The 20,923-nt window shown below is 46.0% G+C and overlaps 1 long non-coding RNA gene across 2 annotated transcripts; it reads right to left on the bottom strand.

Moving 5' to 3' along the window:
* Positions 1–275: 275 nt before the first annotated feature.
* On the bottom strand, positions 276–18,810 carry LOC103554837 (uncharacterized). 2 transcript variants are annotated; one of them, XR_011534986.1, is made up of 7 exons: positions 18,710–18,810; positions 8,146–8,293; positions 4,962–5,073; positions 2,838–2,924; positions 2,507–2,601; positions 2,323–2,382; positions 276–449 (listed from the first exon to the last, which is right to left on the bottom strand). It is a non-coding gene; the product is annotated as an uncharacterized lncRNA (long non-coding RNA). The 2 variants fall into 2 exon arrangements; XR_545825.2 differs by lacking the exons at positions 4,962–5,073; positions 8,146–8,293; positions 18,710–18,810 and having other exon boundaries at positions 2,838–2,993.
* Between the last annotated feature and the right edge of the window lie 2,113 nt (positions 18,811–20,923).

Genomic DNA, 20,923 nt, shown 5'->3' on the forward strand with positions numbered 1-20,923 from the left:
TTTTTCAGGATTGGGGCCTTTCCTCCTAGGCTGTTACATGCACAGATGGAGAGCAGAGGGCCCACTGGAGCTGGGGTTCCCAAAACCGAGTCCCAACCAGCAGCTTCTCATCCTTTGGGAACCTGCAAGATGGCGAATTCCCAGCCCCACTTCACACCCAGAAGACCAGAACCCCGGGCGTGGGGCCCCGGATCTATTCGGAGAGGCCTCCAGGGCGTCTGGTATGTGCTCCTGTTTGAGAAGCCCTGAGCTGGAGAGGGAAGCAGTGCAAACCATGCGTGAAACATCATCTTTAATAATCAGGAGCTGAGTCAGCGTGTGTCTAAGGCGGTGGTTCCCACTCTGGGCTGCGCACGGGAACACCTGAGCATCCAGGAAATTCCTCGCCCGGCGTTGGGGTGTTCCAGGCGACTCTCACCTGAGAGGATGCTGCTGTTGGAGCTGTGGGGCTGGGAGAAGCCACGGGGCTCTAGGTTAGCTCCAACTGCAGGCAGGGGGGCCTTCAACAATCAGGGGTCCCAAATGTTAGCAGAGGGTCAGTGCTGTTTTGGAGGGCAGTGTGCCAGTCACACATTTGTAGAGCCACTTAACCCAAACCAGTCTCCTTGTCTGTGTGCAGGAGTCTCACACAGGGTCCTCGCACTGTGCCCACACAGTAAAAGTTTTTGTTGTGTGGGTTGTATTGATTCCAGAGGGAAATGAGAAGGGACTCTCTTTTTTGGGAGGAAGAGGTTAGTAGGAATGACATGAGCGAGGTTAGTAAATTTAGGGAACAGGGCTGAAGTTGACAAGACTTTAGGGAGAGCCTGGCAGGTGGATGAAGCCGGCAGGAGACCCCAGACCTGCACTGTTAGCGTTCTTTCAGGAGGGAGGGAGCCATGGGGGGCCCCGCAGGGTGGAGCCCTCGGAGGAGGGGCCGGCGGAGATAACATCATTCAAAGCATGAGTCAGTCCGTGGGCACCTGCTCACTCCCCTGCTGCAGGCCTGCATCCTGGAGGGTGTGAGGGGCAGAGGGGGAGCTGGTAGGCAGATGTTGGCTGCAGTGGAAACGGGCTGCCCTGAGGCTGGCAGCCACAGAGATTTCTGGAACCTGCAGATGTGATCTCGTCCGGCTGACCTTCTGGTCAGCATCCTGATGAGACAGCTTCTATGAAATGGCCTGAGTGGCTGCCCTTCAGACGCCCCGTGTCCACTCTCCTGCCCTGTCCTGCCCATGGGGCTCAGGGGGTTGAAAGGGGAGCAGCCGGCAGCCAGCATTCCTGTTTGGGGATCAAGCCTGATCCTGGGGATCCGTTCGCCTCTAGCAAAGTCTGGGCTCCTGAACACCCGTCTCCATCTCTCCAGCCAGTGCCCTGGTCTGTGATGTAGGATTACTGGACTACATTAAAGCAAGGAGACTTCTCCAGCTTTAATTTTTTTAATTTGCATTGTGCCTATGATATGTAACAATTTTATCGGACAAGAGGCCAATTTGGCCAATTTACTTGCAAGGTAGGTGTTAGTCCTGTCACCAACACCATCTCATAAAGTGCTTAAATTAGAATCCCTGGGATTTTCAGTCATGGGAATAAAGTTGGGTTTAATTATGTTTATATACTTGTAGGGTTTGTAAATTCTTGGGAAGGAAACTGGTCAGCAGTAATAATAACTATGCATTGATTATCTACTATGTGCTAAGGGCTTGCCCTCATATGTCTTATTTAATTCTCTTAACAAGCCCACATGCGGTAAAGGAATTAATTTGCTGAAGTCACAAAGCCAGCCAATGACAGTAATGGATATTTATATCCGCTTAGTGTTTCTTTCCCTCTTCTTCTGCTAATGTCACCTCTTAATTTGGGGAATTGCCTCTCCTTACCCTGTGGGGCTTCTGTTTAAAGCAGCCACCCCATCCCCACCCCAACCACACCCTCAAGGACTGGCCAGTTCTGTTGCTTCTGGCCATAATGGTTGGTCCAAAGATGAGCAAGTGACCCCAGTCTAGCCAATCAGAGGCCTTCCCTGGGGTTGCATAAGTGGCCATTGAGAAAGTATGTGTTCGCTCTTTCTTTCTTTCGGAGGTGAAGTAAGCCAGCCTCTGTCTGCAGCCTCAGTCCCACCGCCAGCACCAGCAGGAAAGGAAACCTTCTACTTCGGCCTCAAGAGGGAATGAGACCATATGGAAAAAAGAGGAAGGGAGAAAGAGGCCCTCGATGCCCTCATTTCTCAAAATAGCCAGGCCAGCTCCGTCCCCAGCCTTCCCAGCTACATCGAGATCCATTCTCTTTTACAGTTAAGCTAGTCTGCGCTGGATCTCGGTCACTTCCAACCAGGGTACTGACCAGACTGTGGGCAGAGCTGGGAGGCGACCTTCGGACTCTCCTCTGTTCCTACACCCAGTTCTGCAACGAGAGGAGGGAGTACACGTCAGAGCTATTGTCGTTGTGGAATTTCTCCCCATGGATCCAATTCCAGGGCCAGCCCCCACCCAGCACACTCAGCCCGTCTGGTGGGCTACAGCCCCACCTGCATCTCCGTTCGTGGGCTTTGTGGAAGGAGGACCGTGGTCTGCCCGCCATCTGTCAGAGAGGGGCCCAGTGGCCGCAGGGAGTGTCTTCCACCTGTGAAATAGTTGTTGGTCAACCCTGTCCTGCCATCAGACCCCCAGAACAGATCTTCCAAGTTTTCCAATTACTTATAAAAACGAATAGGAAGTTGTAAGTGTACCTCCTGTCGTTAACTAAAAGTCCTTTTCTTATTCACCACAGACAAAGAGGATTTTCTCCCAGTTGCTATGGGACCTCACCAAACACACACACACGTAGGCACGCACAGAAACATACGTGGACACACTCACCTTTGTAACAGTAGAACCAGATTAAGATGAATTTCGAGAGCAGCCTTAAATTGGGAAGAAACAGCAGCATGGCATCCTGAAGTCTACCTGTGGACAAAGAGAGAGAAGAGTCAAGGAGGAAGAAACGATGCTGGTTACTCACCTTATGCTGAATATGAGCATAATATTCATATTATGCTGAATATATGCCAGGTGGAAACTCCCTCTGTGTGCCATTCTCCTCCACACAGGCAGTGCACTGCAGTCTCTGTTCCTTCTCCAAAGTCAGTATGAAGCAGTGGTTCCCAAACGTTTGTACACACCTGGTTCATCTGGGGAGCTCATTGAAATGTGATTTCTGATAGAGTATGTCCGGGATAGGGCCCACGCATTTGTCTCCCTAAACAAGCCTTTTTGGGGATTCAGATATGTGGGACCCTCTGAATAGCCTTAAAAGCCCGGGGCCATGTGATTGTCTGGATCCCTGGCCCTCAGCTATGCTGCCTTTTGGTCTCCCCTCATCCCAAGCAAAGGTGGAATGTCTCAGGTCAGCCCCAGACTTTTCTCTTTTACATTTTTATTTCCACCGACAACTCTTCCGCCATCACATTAATTCTGAATTTCCTATTTCTCCAGCCCGGTCTTCTATTTTTAACTTGGAAAAAAATTACTACTGGTGGATGAGTCACAGGTGGGCTAAACGTTCTGGCATTCCTTCCTTCGCTGGGTTTATTAACGTGGCTGGAAGCTTTGGCAATGGGGACCGCGATGACTATAGGTTCTGTTCTGTGTGACTGGGTGTTTATGACCTTGCTTCCGATCGGCATCAGCAGCTGCTTACTCTAATAATGAAGTGGTGAAGAGGCAGCCTTTCTGATTATTACTGAGAGTAGTATTTAACTGGGGAAGAAAGTATCAGCAAACGACTGATAAAGGGGAGCAACCTTCCAGGATTGGATCCTACTGTCTATTTTCTCTCACCAGTATCAAATTCATGTCTTAGTTCGTTGTCATAAGGTAAGGGCAAAGGCGCTTTGTGTCATTTTCCTCCTTGAGGTTAGGAAACTCTCCTGTTAGGATCCGCTTGCCAACACTTGTGGCACGGCTGGCACAGTGGACCTGTATTTACCTATTTCAGATTTTGGCATTGTTTTTTTGCCCTAGTCTATGTGTTGAGCAGCAACTGGTCTTTGCAGATGCAAAGTGTGCAGCTAAAGAGGCCAAAGAGCTCTGGAGATTCCTAGTTCGTCCTCTGGAGTATTTGTCTAAATCTACAAAAAACGTCTGTTAGAAAGCAGCTTCTCTGATTCTCGCTAGACTGCACCTCTTTGAGGTCAGGGAGCTGCCTGGAGTCTGTCCTGACTTCCAGGAATGCCAGCTTCTAGCACAACCCGAAAGCAGGGACATGACTGCATAGGTATTGAGTAAGGCTTAAATGCGTCTGTAATATTAATATGGACATCACACTGGGAGCAAAGTGAAAATGCACTAACTTCCAGAGAGAAAACAACAGGGCTACACAAAGCAGCAGAGGTGCAAGTGTTCAGAGTTCTCACACAAAACGGTGGAAGATGGAAGTCGATAGGAAAATACCTTCAAAATCCCAAAGGAAAGTGACCTCGAATCTGGAATTCCATACCCAGCCCAAGTGTTGATGAAGAATGAGACCAGAATAAACGTGCAAGTGCTCAGTATTTACCTTCAAGAACCCTCTCTCAGGAAGTACTGAAGAATATATTTCTCCAAAAAAAAGAAGACACATGGATCAAAAATAGGGGTTCCAATGCACCAGCGAGGTAGGGTTCTTAGGATGCTGGGGGGAGCTGGAGGGCGAATGGGGACAGAGCAGGCCAACATGTGTTGGGGCAGTCAGGGCTCTAGGAGGCGTCCTTCCAAAAGACCACAAGGACAAGTTCAGACGTCTGACACAGTGGAGAGGAGATTTAGACCATGGGCAAAGTGTTTGGGGTTAAATTTATAGAAAATACATAGATAGCTAAGCAATCCAAAAGGAGATCATTACTAAAAACAGGGATAATAAAATGTACAGGAGAGGAAAAATCACATTTTCTGCTTGCCTCTCCTGTGGACAGTGTTTACATGGTCATAGCAACAGAAACCAAAGTTGATAAAACCAAAGCTCACTGTGGGAGGAGGAAGGACGACCATTATGGTGCTTGTGGATGGGTTAGCACCAAAGTACAAGAGAGCTGGTCCCCTCTCTTCAGAGTGGCTACTTCATAGATTCTGCCTTAATCTGAAAAATCAAAAGGTAGCAATATGACCAGGGCCGGCCCGGTGGTGTAGTGGTTATGTTCACATGCTCCGCTTCGGCATTCGCCTGTGAGCCCAGGGTTCACAGGTTCAGATCCTGGGTACGGACATACACACTGCTCATCAAGCCATGCTGTGGCAGCATCCCACATACCAGATGGAGGAAGATTGGCAGTGGATATTAGCTCAGGGCCACTCTTCTTTACCAAAAAAAAAAAAAAAAAACTAGCAATATGATCATTTTACTTAAAAAAAAAATAGAAGCAACTACACAAAAGAATCAGCCAAATAAATTGAAATTGATTGCTCTGAGACATAGGGGAAGAGGTTGGGGTACTGCTATTTTCTTAATAAACTTTGTAGAAATCTTTACATTTTTGAACTGTAAGCATGTATTTTTTTATATGGAAATAAAAACCAACAAATCGACAAAATGTTTGCATCATAGAGACAACTTTTAAGACTACACACCATAACAGAAACCCCTCGTGCAGCTCCTGGTCACGCCCTCTGGAAGGTGGGACCTCTCTCCAGCAGGTGTACCTGAACGAGGAGGAATAAACCCATCCTTTCTCCAGCTGGGACAGCACGACATTTTCATGAAACTCTTTGGCGACCTCTGCTTTGACTCCAGGGACATTTTGACGCAACTTACAAAAGATATCATTAAGCTTTCGGCTATTTTTATTCCAAGTAATGTGCTTAACGGACGTCCTCCCCTCTCCCCCGGGCCTCAGCTTTTCCGAAATCTCCCCGAATCCCATCTGAGGATGGTTGCAGGCAGAAGGGCAGCAACAGAAGAAAGAACCCAGTCGTCTCATCAATAATGCATTCTGGGCTGGCATTTTGTAACGCAGAATTTGGGCATGACATCATGAAAAGGGACTCTCTCAAAATGGCCCAGACCAGAGAATGACTGGGTCAAACTGATCATGTCACAAGAGCTGGCCTTACTAACAACACCCTCGGTTATTCTGGGATACCAGTGAGGCTTCGAGCTCCCAGAAGGAAAGAAAAACAAACAGGGACTCTCCCAGTCCCAGAGTCGTAGGACTTCTGGCGCTAAGACTCTGCTCTGCCTTGGCGTTCGAGAGCCATTTAGAAGCAGAATCGTTTAAGGGAAAGAGTTCAGCTTTGCGATCATACCAATATCCAGCTCCCTTAGTGACCAGTTCTGTGACAAATCCTCTGGGTTTCATTTTTCTTATGTATAAAGTAAAAGTAACTATTCTGTCACAGGCTTCCTATAGAGGGAAACCAGAACTACGCCTTTCATTCCCGAGGTCCACGTCTTACGCATCTTTGATGACTTGTACAGAATACGTCGCTTCGCACACAGGAGATTTTCTGTAAGAATCTGTCAGATTAATAAGGTACATTGAATCGGTTAATGCAGAGCCAGACATTGGCAGGTAAGAACTAGTACCCGTCTATTTCCCTTCTCCCCGCAACCTCACCTCCTTCCTCTCTGAAGAAATGAGAACCCTCGATGTTAAATGGCGAGTTTGAGGTAGGGGCAGAAATTGAATTGGGACTAAGGTTGCCAAACTTAGCAAACAAACACACAGGATGCCCAATTCAACTTAAGCTTCAGATAAACAAGCAATGATGAATATTTGGGACGTAACACTAAAAACACTGTTGCCTATCTGAAATTCAGCTGTCCCCGAGCATCCCGCATGTCAACTGACAGCTCCAATTTCTACAAAAATGCTCTGTGTCAGAGTCCAGGACTCTTTCCAGTTGATCATCCTTCTCTAAAGAAGGACAGTGGTGAGAAGTCGGAGCAGTGGGAGCCCGGTGGGGTGGGAGAGCGGCGAGAGGGAGACCCAGATGCACGTATACACACGTCTACGTGGTCAAGAACCCCGGGCTGAGGCTCACAGAACAGCTGGCTTGTGCCCTGAAACCCTACGGAAATATGACAGCCCTGCCAGACAGAGAGTGATGTGCTCGGATGAGAAGAGCACTGGACACACTCTGAAGAATGTGCAACCGATCGCTCGTTCCCTGACTAGTGGGTGCCTGCCTGCATTCTCTCAGGTGTCATGAAAAACGGAGCTCTCAGGGGAGCCTGCCTCGTCCATCATCTCGGCTTTCCTTTCGCTCTGGGCCTGTGTTATCAGGCGTAGGCATTATACATCTCAGCCTTGGTCCGGATTATTTACGGAGACTGCTGTACGTTGCATGTATGGTGTTTCACAGACGAGGTGGCAAGGCCAGCTTTTTCCCTCGCTGTTCAGATCCATGCTTGCTCCACAGGCAGCAACGGGCCAAGAGTGTGGATGCTGTGGAGCGGCTTCAGAGCCGGCCTTTCGAGTCACCCGGATGAAGCTCAGTGGGTAACCACATAAACACATCTCTTTGTTCTTCCCCTCTGACACACGCTTTCCTTTAAGTCTAACCAGCAGAGTCATGTAATATGCGACAAGCCCTTTTCAAAATCCCCTATGAAATAAATGGAGTTAGTGCTCAAGCCCCGGGATGGCTCCCTCTGCCCAGGACACGCCTCACACTTGGGGCTGCCAGGGGACAGCTGTAAAACAGGGCTGTACTTGAAACACAGGTAGGAAAACAAGTCAGTGCGGGAGCAATCGAAACTTCCCTCCTGCCAGGAAAGATCAGCAGAAACTATGAATAGAAAAAAAAAGAACTTCGAGGTAAATGGAAAGGTTTCGCCTTGAAGAAAGGCTGATTGTTTTCACAAAAATCCCCACAGACCTGGCAGCAATTATTAAAGAAGTGATTACGGAGGATAAGGGAATGGAGATTCAGATGAATATGCAAACGATCAAAGTAATGTTTAATGCAAAGAAGTAAGCAAACGGTAGAAATAATTAAAAGCTGTTAAGGCATATGTCTGTTTGGCTGATGCGTATGTTATTAAAAACAAGACTATAGCCAGTTGCCTCAGAATCTGTCTTTGCCAGGAACTGTTTCCACGAGTAATGGCGTTCAGTAATGTCGGACATCCATGGAGAGGGTGTCGGCTGGCCCATCGGGGTTTCCACTCTGTCTCACGCTTCAGCAGACATTCACCGTGGAAGGAACTCACCTCTGGCCTAATCGAAAGCGAGGGGCTTCAATCACCTGTTCCAGCCAACTGTTAATTATCTACAGATGGACCACAGGACACCAGGAGCCCTCTTCAAGTCACCTGCTGGCTGGACACCCGGCTCACCACCCCTTTCTTTCTTCTTGGCCTTGAGTGGACATGGAGGGAGAAACGGTTACTGGTGCAATGGCAATCTGTCCTTAGGTTTTTTCTTTTTCATTTGGCTAGAGTTGAGGGAAATCATATGACGGGCGCCAGATTAAAGTGCCAACAGCCTAGAGGGTTGACCACAAGAGACCAACTCAGTTAAGATTAGGTTTGATGGCAAATAACAAAATAACAGTGACTTCAGGAAGGTGGGGTTTATTTCTGGCTTACAAAGTAGAGGGAGTCATTTAGGACTGACACGAAGTGCCTGTGACTCTCCGGTCTTGCAGCACTGCCACACCTCACAGGTGGCCTCTGCTTGCTCACGAAGACGGCCGAGCTCCTCCATCCTCACACCCACACTCCTGCAGCCGGGGGTGGGGGAGGATGGGATGCCCACTGCCTTGAGGGAGGTTATCGGAAGCTGCACTGACTCTCCCATTCACTGTGTGGTGGAACTTTGTCACCTGGCTACACCTGGCTGGAAGGAGGCTGGTGAACATGGTCTTTGCTCTGACTGGCTACGTAGCTTCTTGAAAATTAGAAGCTCTACTGCTAAGAAAGAGGGTACGGATATTGAGGAGTAACTAACTATACCATCAACAGGACCCTAAAACTCCCCCAATTAGTTGAGTATAGACGCCCATTAACCAGGGTATCAACCCATGAAGACCCCTCGCTGAGCACAGGGGCCTGAATATGATGCATCCCTAATGGGAAGTAATCCACCCATTCTCCCTGTAAGAGATGAAAAATATAAACTTTTAGAGCTTTAGATAATATATTCAGATGTAGACTTATAATTCATGATTAATAAATTTGGTTACTCATTTGTATTTAAAATAGCTTATTATATAAGGTAATCTAGTCATTTAAGAAATATTATTTTTCCCTTATATTTTATAATATAGTTATTAATAATCAAACTGTTCACAAGTGTACTTGACATCAGCCTTGAGCTAGAGTTCCTAACAGTCTCTGTGAAGTTGGCTTTTGAATCATCAGTGGAATTGTCGTTGTCAATTGCTTGCCTCCTCCCCACAATCAGCGACCTCAATCAACATGGCGATTCTAGCTATTTAAGTTCTACGTGGTTCAGATGACGAACCGACACATGAGTTCTTGATCTTGCTGAGTGAATCAAGAGTCACTGGTGATCAGAAAATGAATTCGTTCGAGCAGCCACGTGCCATCGTCACTCTGAAAAAAGAAAGGATGCTGGTGGTCTGTTTCGTCGTGTCGTGCTGTATAAAGAGAGGCGCCCTGAGACCAGCTGGGCGTGCGGCCTTCCGCGGTGCTGTCAGAGGGGGCAGCGCTCGTCACAGCAGTTGCTCCTGATGCATCACCCTTGAAATAGTAGAGCCCAGAGGAGCGTCAATATTTAGAAATTAAAATTTCTAATTTTACTATATCTGATATTGTATTATAAAAGTAATTTAAAATTGCGTATTAGAGAGTCTTAGTGTGCTGATTCTCCAGTCTACCCTGGGTATTACAGCCAGCTGGGCAAATCTATTTTTATTTGCAGACTCCTGGGCTCCCCCCAAGACCTACTGAATAAGAATTTCTGGGACAGGACCCTGGAATCTCTGTTTTTCCAAAGCTTCTGAGGAGACTTTGAGGCAGCCAACCTGACTTTGTTCCTTGGACCAGGATTGGGGAAACATTGGCTAAAACTTTCGAGAATATCCTGCTCAAGGTTTGGAGGGTGGGGTCAAAATTCAGGAGGCAACACTCTGGCCAAAATGCAGGAAAGGACACTTGACTAAATTAGCTGTGATTTAGAAGTCCTACGATGATGCGTGTGTGTTTTCTGTTTTTGTTTTTTTGCTGTAAGACGTTTCCTCTGCAGCCGGCGTATTCCAAGCGATGCTCTGGCTCAGAAGCTTCGCAGCCTCTCTGACGGCTTTCCGTTTCCTCCTCTGTGCTCTCCTGCGCTCGAAGGCCGCTCCAGCAAGCAGGCTCTTAGCTCTAGTGTATCATTCCGTCTTCCATCACTTTCATAAGTGCACAACTGAGTCATCGAATCCTGATTGAAGACTGAAATTTGGCAAAGAGTCCAACCACTCACTTATAAAGTGTGCAGGTTACCAAGTAACTCAGGTATTTCATAAATCAAAATCTCAGAAGGTCCTCCCAGGCATGCCCACCCAGGCCTGACCTATTGGAATAGTATGTCACAGTTCAAACACGAAAATGCGACACTGAATGAATGGGAAATTTACGTCAGCTGATCTGGTTCTATTTCCCAAATTAGAATTTACTTAGAATACTGTCTAGAAAACTCAGAATGGGAATTTTTACCATCAGTCGGCTTACAGGATTTGCCATTTCATTTTCCTCCGGCGATAAAGTCTCCCTTTATGTTCCTCACATTTGAGAGACTGTCCGAACAGGCAGGGGGGAAACTTGAGTGTGGTGGAGTATGGAAGCTTAGGGGACATCTGGAAGACCCCTCCTCTGAGTTGTGTGGAATAAGACCTTCTATTGTCGAACCATAGACCTATGTGGATGTGCTCCTGTTCATAGAAAGAGGAAGGCGTGAGTCTATATTCCTAAACCATTTCTCTTCCTTTCCTCCAAAACCCTCTGCTTCTTTGAGGTACATGACACCATCTCCTATGCTCCCTAGCATCTCGCCCTTTCACTGAAGACCAGCTCCGCACCTGGAAAGTCCTATTTTTGGTTAAGGCTAAACCACCTCCTTTCTCCTTATCCGCCTCCCAGCAGCAGATCACAGCTGGGCAAAGCCACCCAAGACCTCCACGTAAACTGAGACCCATAAATCTCAAGTGAAACTTTCCACCGTCCGCCAGTCCTGGTTTGCCTTCCTATTGGTTGTCTTCACAGTCTGTAAGATCTTACAAATCATATGATGCTTCCTTGGTTGTCTTTCCCCTCCAACCTATCCCTTCTCCCCACCCCATCACTCTATTTTAGAATGAGCTGTCTATTCTTACTGCCTCCAATTTCTCGTTGCCACCTTGAGATCACTTTCCAGTGCAACCGGCCCTGCATCCTCATCATCGCTGACACCTTCTCCCTACTCACAGGGCCCCCTCCCTGCCCTGCTCTCTCTGCAGCAATCAGCAGGGTTGCCCACTCTCCCACCGCCTCCCTGTCTCCAGGCAGCTGGAACCCGGCTCTTCTCTCTCCTCTGCTGCGTTAGCTGATTTCTCAGTCTGTCCTGCAGGCTCTTTTTCCTCTACCCACCCGAGAGCCTGGTCTTGGGCCCTCCTCTCTTCCCTAGCTTCACTTCTTTCTAAGTGATTTGTCCTCTTCTCTCTATGCTGATGATCCCCAAATCTCTCTCTCTAGCCCAGACAGCCCTGGCTTTCTTCTTGACAACTCCTCTGTGTGACCGACAGACATCTCAGAAATAACATTCCACAGTGGAGCTCTCGGTTTCTGTCCCCGTGTCCCAAAACCACTTTCACAGTTTTCTCCATTTTTGTCATCTATGAGAAAAACTAAAGTGTCCTTCTCAATTTCACATCTTCTTTCCCCCATCGCACACATAGTTTTAAGGGAAAAATAAGATTTTATACAATAAATGTGTTAGAAATTCTCAGAAAAAAATTTACGTCAAACTAAAGCAGAATCATATGAAAACTCACAAAGCTGTTATACACGGTGATGGAAGCGGAAAAGGTATACTGCTGACAATTCATATCAAATTAAGAGAGCAAAAAATACTGCCGTGGGAGCCCATATCCAAAAATAACAAGTGGTGACTTGTGCCAGTTGGGCCTTCCAAGTGAAAAAACCTAGCCACAGGCTCCATTTAGGTTTTCAGAGGTGGGTTTTGCATAAAGAAAAGAACCTTGAACTGCACCTTGAGTTGCATTAATATGCTCAAGTCACAAGAGAGCATTGAGCTTTTTAATGGGATGTAATTAAGTTTCTTCCTGGAGCTTTGATGATGCCACTGGGTCAATGCTTTTCTTTAATAACCTGGCTTCACATACCTTTTCCCCTTTTCATTCTAAATGCGAGATAAAATAACAATGAGGGTTGCCTTTTCCATCACCATAAATCATATTCAAAGATGATAGGATAATGGCAGGGAAGGGAGGATTTAGAATCACGCACACTTTGGCACAGAAGAAGCTGTGACAGTGATTGCCAACCTGTGGGTTCAAATGCCTGGTGGCTCTAAGGGAATGTGTCTGTGGGAGACAGGGTGCATGGTGTTGTAAACAGGAGACCACAAATCCATATGTGAGGTAAATTATCTCACAGATGGGTATTGCTCTTTTCCTTTGCATTGAAAAGGGCTACCAAGTTTACACCTGAATTTGGAAATTCTGTAGTTTTTCAGATGATGATTACTAAATCATTGCACGAAACGGTAACTGCTTTCGTGAGTTGGTTCGTGAGATTCTTCAATGTCCTGGAGAGATAAATTTGAATTCATACCTCATGACATAGAGCAGAATAAATTTTGAATGAACCCAAGACATACATCTAGAATACAAGTAAATCTCTAAGAGGAAAACACAGGAAGACATTTTTAAAATACAGATCTTCCTTGATTTGGGATGGGGTTACATCCGATAAACCCATCTTAAGTTGAAAACATCATAAGTCAAAAATATATTTAATACATCTAACCTACTCAACATCCTAGTTTAGTCTAGACTTCCGTAAACCTGCTCAGAACACGTACATTAGTCTACAGTTGGGCAAAATCATCTCATGTGAGGCTTATTTTATAATCAAGTGTTGAATATCTCAGGTAATTTATTGAATATGGTACTGAAAGTGAACAACAGAATGGCTGTGTGGGTAGAGAATGGTTGTAAGTGTGTCTGTTGTTTACCGTTGTGTGGGAGCTGCGGCTGGCTGCTGCTGCCCAGCATCAGGAAAGAGTAGTGTAGTGCATATTGCTAACCTGGGGAGAGGCCAAAATTCAAAATTCGGGAGGCCAACCCGGTGGCATAGTGGTTGGGTTCACGCTCTCTGTTTCAACGGCCCAGGATTCACAGGTTTGGATCCTGGGTATGGACTACGCACTGCTCATCAACCCACACTGTGGAGGCGTCCCACACAAAATAGAGGAAGATTGGCACATACTCAGCAACAATCTTCCCCAAGCAAATAGAGGAAGATTGGTAACTGATGTTAGCTCAGGGCCAATCTTCCTCACACACGCACACAAATATTCAAAATTCAAAGTACAGTTTCTACTGAATGCGTATTGCTTTTGAACCACTGTAAAGTCAAAAAATCGTAAGTTGAGGACTTTTTGTAATCTTGGAGTGAGGAAGACTTTTTAAAGTGGATAAAACCCAAAAGCTATGAAAAAGAAAAAGATTGCTGAGCTGTGCTACATAAAACGAAATCTATTTATATGTTAAAAACTACCACAGTCAAAACACAAATGGAGAAACATTTGTGACCTATATTACAAGGGACTCTTTTCATCAATATATAAAGAGCTCCTAAAATCAATTAGAAAATGCCAACAGCTCAATAGACAAAAGGGCGAATTTTGTGATCAGGTAGTTTAGAGTCAGGAAGTACAAATAAGATCTTAAATAAGTGAAAACATGCTTAAGCTCATTTAGAATAATAGAAGTGCAAACTAAAACCTCAAGGAGATTTTTTTCTGCCCATCATACTGTCAGAGAATAAACGATTTTTTGTACATTCTGTTGGCAAATATATGAAGGAAATAGAAACTCTCGGATATCAATGACAGAGTATAACTGGATACCCCTCTAGCAAATGAAAGCCAGCAATAGTGTAAAAGTTACAAGTATGTATACCCTTTACCTAGCATTTCCACTTCTAAGAATTTACCCAATAGATGTGTGCCACACGCATATGACATACATTATTTAGTGGGTTACTTATTACAGGATTGTAGGTGATAGCAAGGCTGGAAAAGATCTAAATGCCCGTCACTAGGTCAATAGTTACATAAATTATGAAAATCCATACGGTGAAATACTATGTAGCTATAAACAACAGTGAGACTCTTTTTGTAGAATATGGAATTGTCTCTTATTTTATATTGTTAAGTGAACAAAAAAGGCAATATGCAACATAGCAAATATTTTGTACAAACAAGAAGGAAATACTCTGTCTTCTTGTATACAGGTAACATATCTTGGGAATATGAAATGAGAATCTGATGACGTCGGTTGCCTCTGGAGAGGAGAATGGGGTTGAGAAGGGGGTTTTTACTGTGTGTCCTTATACACATTTGCATTTTAAAAAAGACGAAAGAGCCATATGAAGCAGACGGAAAGTAGAGTGTTTGACACGACGTCTCTAGCCCATTGCCTGGTTTCGAGCCCCGGTATGAAGAGCTTGGGAGGTGATGTGGATTGCTCGGGGCAGGCAGCTCAGAAACTGGACTCCAGCGGCCCAGCCCTCTACCCCACATGGAGCTTCAAACACAGAGCAGGGCAGAGTAGGAAAGTCTAATTCCTGGATTAGAAAACAGCCGAAAAAGTGTGACCAAAAACAGGGAGATTGGAAAACACAGAGCACATTCAGGGACCTGGTGGCTGGAAAAAGCAGGCAGCATAATGTGTCAAAGAAATGAAAATAGGAAGAGATGTGAGCTCAGAATGCAGTGAAGGCGGGTGTGGAGGAAGGTGGCGAGGAGAAGGAGAAACTCGGATGTCCCACTGACTTGGGGCTTTTCTATGGGCGGGCAGTGGAGAACCAAGGAGGGACTTTGAACTCACAACTGAGTGAACAAATGTGGACTTGGATTTGAAAATACCTCTCTGATTACTGTGCGTTTAATGGACTGATGTCAAAAAGAGCAAAACAGGCAGGATTAAGCCAGAATACAGGAGAGATGCAATGCTGCATATATACGTTTTAAAAACAGATGAAAGCTATTATTTCTACACTGCGTATGGATAAACGGGGGTTAATAATTACATGAGCTTTGGTAACACATCTAAGTGACTCTGAATTTCTGCATAAAAGCTTTTCATCTCGAAGAATGACTCAGTTTGGAGGTAGGATTGCTGAAGTTCATCTTACCGTCCACAGGAATCGGCGCTTTACAATGCCCACCATGCCATCGAGTTATTCTGCTTCTTTATTGACTGTGGGCTGCCGTGATGGTTAACTTTATGTGTCAACTTGCAGGATGTTGCTGCACGGTGAGATTAACGTTCAGATGTTACCAGATGGACTCTAGTAAACCAGATTGCCCTCCCTAAGGTGGGTGGGCTTCATCCGATCAGTTGAAGGCCAGAATAGACTAAAAAGATCAGCCTTCCTGAGCAAGAGGGAACTCTACCTGCAGGTGGCCTTCGGACGACATCTGTACCACGGACTCTCCTGGGTCTGCACCTGCCGGCCCACACTGCAGATTTAGACTTAGCTGCCTCCATAATTCCATGAGTCAATTCCTTATAATCGATCATATGTATAATAAATCACATAAAAAATACATGGGAGATACATATATCTATATCTGTGTGTATATATGTATAGATCTGTATGTATCTATGAGCTGTAACACCTCGGAATTCCTGCCTCTCTAAGTGGATTTTTTACAGATAAGCAAAGCTCCTTCTTTTAAGCACTTTAAAAATACTCTAAAATGATAACATTTTAATCGAAACTCTGTCACCCTGTTTCCTTCATGCCTGGCAGACTGAGAACCCACAGCGAATGCTAGTCAGAGGGGAATGAATTAAGAGATGCACCTCATACGGATATGGACGCCCCGCTCACACTGCCGTTCACCAAAGTTCTGCTCTCATCCTGACACGACTAACCTTCATGAGAAGTTACGAGCATCAATTACCGTCTTAAAGTCAATAGAAGAGTTCTCCTGGGATGCCTCTGAGCAATGTGTCTGTTTTTCTTTCCCCTAAATGTCCCAAGACTTGCAATTGTTGAGTTCTTGACTTCTATTTTAAAGAAACAGATTTTCTCCGTCCTGTCACGGTGAACTAGCTTTCTCATTTTCTCCCTCAAGGAGCAAGCCTAGATGTCCCGGCCTGCTTCCTACTCCCCAATAGAGGGAGAATTGGAGGCACATGTTACTCAGGGCTACGCAGCTTAGACAGAAGGCTGGGCAGCCCAGAGCCTGTTATTGTTCTAAAGTCAGGATGGGTTGAGGACACTTTAGTGCTAAAAGAATGGAATGATCAGTAGCTTAATTGAGCTGAACATAAACGGCCCTATTTAAGTCTCTTAAAATCTGTAGAGGAAACAAATCTCTCCCTCACTGAACGTTAAATCGAAGCAAATCGTTACAGAATTTCTCCGTGTTCCTTTAGCTTACTTTCCCCTGCGACTAAATCAAAAGAAAAGGGCCTTATAATACAAAAAAAAAGTCCCCTATAAGTAAAATACTTAGCATGATGCAAAACTCAAGGTAAGTTTTCTTAAAAATAAAATAAATTTTAGCTCTAAGAGATTTTTTGAAGGTCCTGAGAGAGCAAGTAATTAAAATCACTCAGGGCGAATGATGTAATCCAACTGGATGCTATTTTTGTATCTACAATTCATTAATGTAGCTTTTCTTAAGCACAAACTCCTCCCAGATTGCCCCCTTACCTTTTTCTTCAGGACACGTTTCAAGCTGTGCAAGACTAATGAGGTAAACCATCCCTAGCATTTTACAATAATTGATCTCTCTATTCTTCTCTTAGTCGCTGAGTGATAATCTGCATCTGTCCCTTTCCTTCTCTTCCACAAGCTTCTAGGCTAATTTCTTTTTGTGCAAAACTAGTGCTCAGAGAGTTACAAGACTTCTTCACGTGGTTGCCTTTTTTCCAGTGAACTTGGGACAAGTCGTGGAGACTTACAAACAAGCCACGTACCATGAAACCTGCCAAAGGATCAGTTAGGTCTGGCTCCGAGAAGCTCACCGTCTCAAATCTGCTACCTGGAGTAGGTAAAAGCACTGGGTTTTTACTTCTCTGTTTTTTTTTTAACCCTCCCCACCCCCAACCCTGAATACTGGGAATTCGGTTTGAGAGTCAACATCTGGATGACATTTCCCAAGGGTTAGACTTGGCTGGATTCGTAGTTCCTGAGAGTCCTTGTCCTCTGTTCAGCGCCTCCTCTAGTTGAAGGCACACATTCAAATGGCACATTTGTAGGAGTTTGGTGACATTTTCATCATGCCGTAACGTGTCATTCAAAGTTTTAGTCTGAAAGCTCCTGACCTTTCATGCCATGCCAGGACCCACATGAGGACATCGTCCTTGTGCAAACTGTGTTTTCCTGCGCTGGGGGGGACAGCTGTTCCCAGCTGAAGGCCCCTGTGACTGCGGTTTGTAACCTACAGAGAGTTCCGATAATGCCTCAGGGCACAGGGAACAAGAAAGAGTGTCCAAAATGAAGATTTACCAGTTACGCGTGTTATGAAAGTTCACCTCATCTCTACTTCAACTCACAGAAAAGAGTAAACCACAACTCATTCTTATCCTCAGATTAAAATTTTGTCGCCTTCATTGCTCAACACCCCTTGTATCATTGTGAATTCTAAAATTTAAATTTATCCTACTGCACATGATATTGCTACCGATAGGTTCTCCATATAAGAATTCTGTTAACGAGAGGAAAGGAAGCGTGTTTTCAATGCATTCTTTGTTGATTCTTCTAAAAGCGAAATTCATGTTCATGGAATTATTTGGGCTCTTGTAACCTTTTCCCTGTCCCTCTATTTATAGCATACACGTTTGCCAAGCCTGGGTCAAGAACTATGTCAAAAATTCAAACAATGTTGTAGCCTTGAATTCCTGAACACAGATCACTTCTCCTCGGCCTTGGTTTCGTAACTGTCGTGTCCTCATGAATTGAAGGTTTATGCTTCTATTTTGAACCAATCTGTTAGACTCATTAGCATTCCCGGCCCCTTGCCCTACATAGCTGGAGCTGTTTCCCTCTTTAGGTGTGAGAGCAACAGCTGCAGAAAATATTCAAATTAAACTGGTGACCTTGTTAACGAGGAACCTGTGAGCACATTTCCCTCCGTCGGCACTGTAATTTATAAAAATATAATTTGGCCGCAGAGCTAGTAAAATGGGTTAACAATTATTTTTACTGTCTGGGCTGTTTTGTTGTGTTGTTCCGTATTTGTTATTCAAATTACCATAATAAGAACAAGGCATTTTACTGCTCGCATTACAAGCCATAGACTGTCTAACCCAAGCAGAGATTTAAAAGAAAAATTAGAGTGTAGGCAGCGGTAATAGCAATAAGTCCCTTTTATGGGTAAAATAAACAAGGATGAAAGAGCCGTGTCCACTCGCGCCATGCTTGGCCAGCACCTCTCAGCCCCACCATCCCGATGCCTTCCGGCTTCTCCCTCTGACTCCAGTCATCCACCTGCCATTTATCCGGGACTTAATTAAAACTCGTTTGGTGTGGACACAACTGATCTTGCCCCTTTCTGGCTCAAAAATTCCCCATCAGTCGGTTTTACCTTCTGAAGAGCAGCTCACCCTGGCTGGTGTGGAGCTTTTCCACATTCTGCTTCCCCGACCTGGTCCTGTGGCCTGTTCTGGACGAGAGCTTCCGAGCTCTGACTCACGGAGTGACTACTGCTGTCCGCCATCCGCCTTCCTGGCCCCTGGCCTTGGCTCCCGGTGTTGTCTACACATGGGGCACGTCCCCAGCCCTCCTCTCCTCCCACGATAGCCCCCAAAAGGCTCCTCAAAAGACGCAGTCTTCCACCAAGAACTTCCCAGCACTCCCCCACACCCACCTACGTGACGTTGCCCACACTCGGGAACCGCTCTGAGGGCCATAACCCACCTCCTTTGATCCCAGCTCTCAGCAGTCCCTTCCTATATGCTGTGCTAGGTCTGCTAACCCTGAAGACAGAGACTCATTTGTCCCAATGCTCTGTAGGCAAGGTACTCAACATACGCCCATTATTTTAAATTCTAAAATGCGTTTTGTCGAACTAACCAGAGAATGGAAAAAAATATCGGAGAGACAGAATATAGTACACTTTCTCTGTTTCTTAAGTGCATTGCTACAGATGAACTGAGAGTGTTGGAGGTCCCATAGCAGCATCTTCGCAGACCACCCCAGCCAGGGAGCTCTTTCACCACGACTCGCATGGAAGCCGTTGCCTCTGCCATTTGCAGCTCCGTTTTGTTAAACGATCTGTTCGGCTGGACTGTATTCTTCCTGTAAGTTAGGCATTTCATCCTTCGGCTTCTCCATATCCTCTTCCCCCAGGCAGAGTGCCTTGTAGATAGCAAGCCCATAAACATTGCTGTTCTGTGAGTCCACGTGCTACGCAGGCTGGCACCGCACCCCAGCTCCTGTCTGCCTGTGTTGCGTTGGCTCCAGGTCCACACTGGCCTGGCCTTGCTGGGGCTGCTCCTCTGCCCCAGACTCGAGCCCCTGACTGCTGCCTGCCTGCTCGTCTCCTCCAAGGCTGCTTCCCACATCCCTCCCGCCCCCTCCCACCCCGCCCCGTTTCTTCACTCTTCTTCACTCCTCTTCACTCCAGCAGCATGCAAAGACTCTTGAGGCAGCTCCCAGATGGTGTGGCCTGGGTACCCTGCTGTCTCTCAGCTTGGGAAACGACTTGCATCTAAACGTCTTAAGGCCGTCCGTTTTTAAGTCCTTTCCCCAGACGCCTCAAAAGGTGGGGGTGTGAAGATTGTTAATGTAATTTCATTGATCTGTTTTAGATGGGCATGGATACTCATGGGAAAGAACTCTTTCTACTAGTGGTTTGGTGCTTTTTCAAGTCATTTCTTTTTTTTAAGATTGGCACCTGAGCTAACAACTGTTACCAATCTTTCTTTTTTTTTTTTTTGCATTTTCTCCCCAAATCCGCCCAGTGCATAGTTGTATATCTTAGTTGTGGGTTCTTCTAGTTGTGGCATGTGGGATGCCACCTCAACACGGCCTGATGAGCGGTGCCATGTCCGCGCCCAGGATTTGAACCAGTGAAACCCTGGGCCACCAAAGCGGAGCACGCGAACTTAACCACTCGGCCACAGGGGCGCCCCCCAAGTCATTTCAAATGAGCTTTTCTTTCAGATTCACAATATCCTGAGGAAAAATTTTAACAAGGACAGCTGACCAGGGTCAATTCTAAGAAAAACAAATGAGAAATCCTGAAGCTGCATGTTAATTAGGGAAGTCTGAAAGCACACTGAGATCTTTCTGGGTCTGGGTTCCTGCTGGGGATGCCTCGTGGCAGCTGACAAACCCGTAGAGTTGGTCGAAGACTCCGTGGATTCCCGGGAGAGCCAGCGGAGACCCGTTTATCCCTGCACTTCACGGGCTCTGCTTCGCATCTCAATCGTCTCATTTGCTCTGTTGCTCTCTTGGCTGTTTCCGTTTCACTCCTGGAAATTCCAGACTCCTGTTGTGTCAACCTGTCTTCCAGGGCTGGGGAGGGGTCTTTGTTTATGCCGACATGCGTTGCTTGAAAACGAACGTGATGGTGGCCATTGCCCTCAACACTCTCACTTCTGGTGGAGTGTGTGTGTACGAGTATGTGTACGTGTGTGGGTGCATATGCACGTGCCCCTGCGCACTCAAGCACACACGTGTGCATTCTGTACCAGTAAAGAGGAGCAGCCAGATCCTGCGGTATGACAGGCTCAAAGCTGTTAATTAGGTCAGTGTATGACACATAAATATTTTTTTTAAAAGGGGGCAAGAGAAG

This window comes from Equus przewalskii, chromosome 30 (assembly GCF_037783145.1).
Source record: "Equus przewalskii isolate Varuska chromosome 30, EquPr2, whole genome shotgun sequence".
Lineage (NCBI taxonomy): Eukaryota > Metazoa > Chordata > Mammalia > Perissodactyla > Equidae > Equus > Equus przewalskii.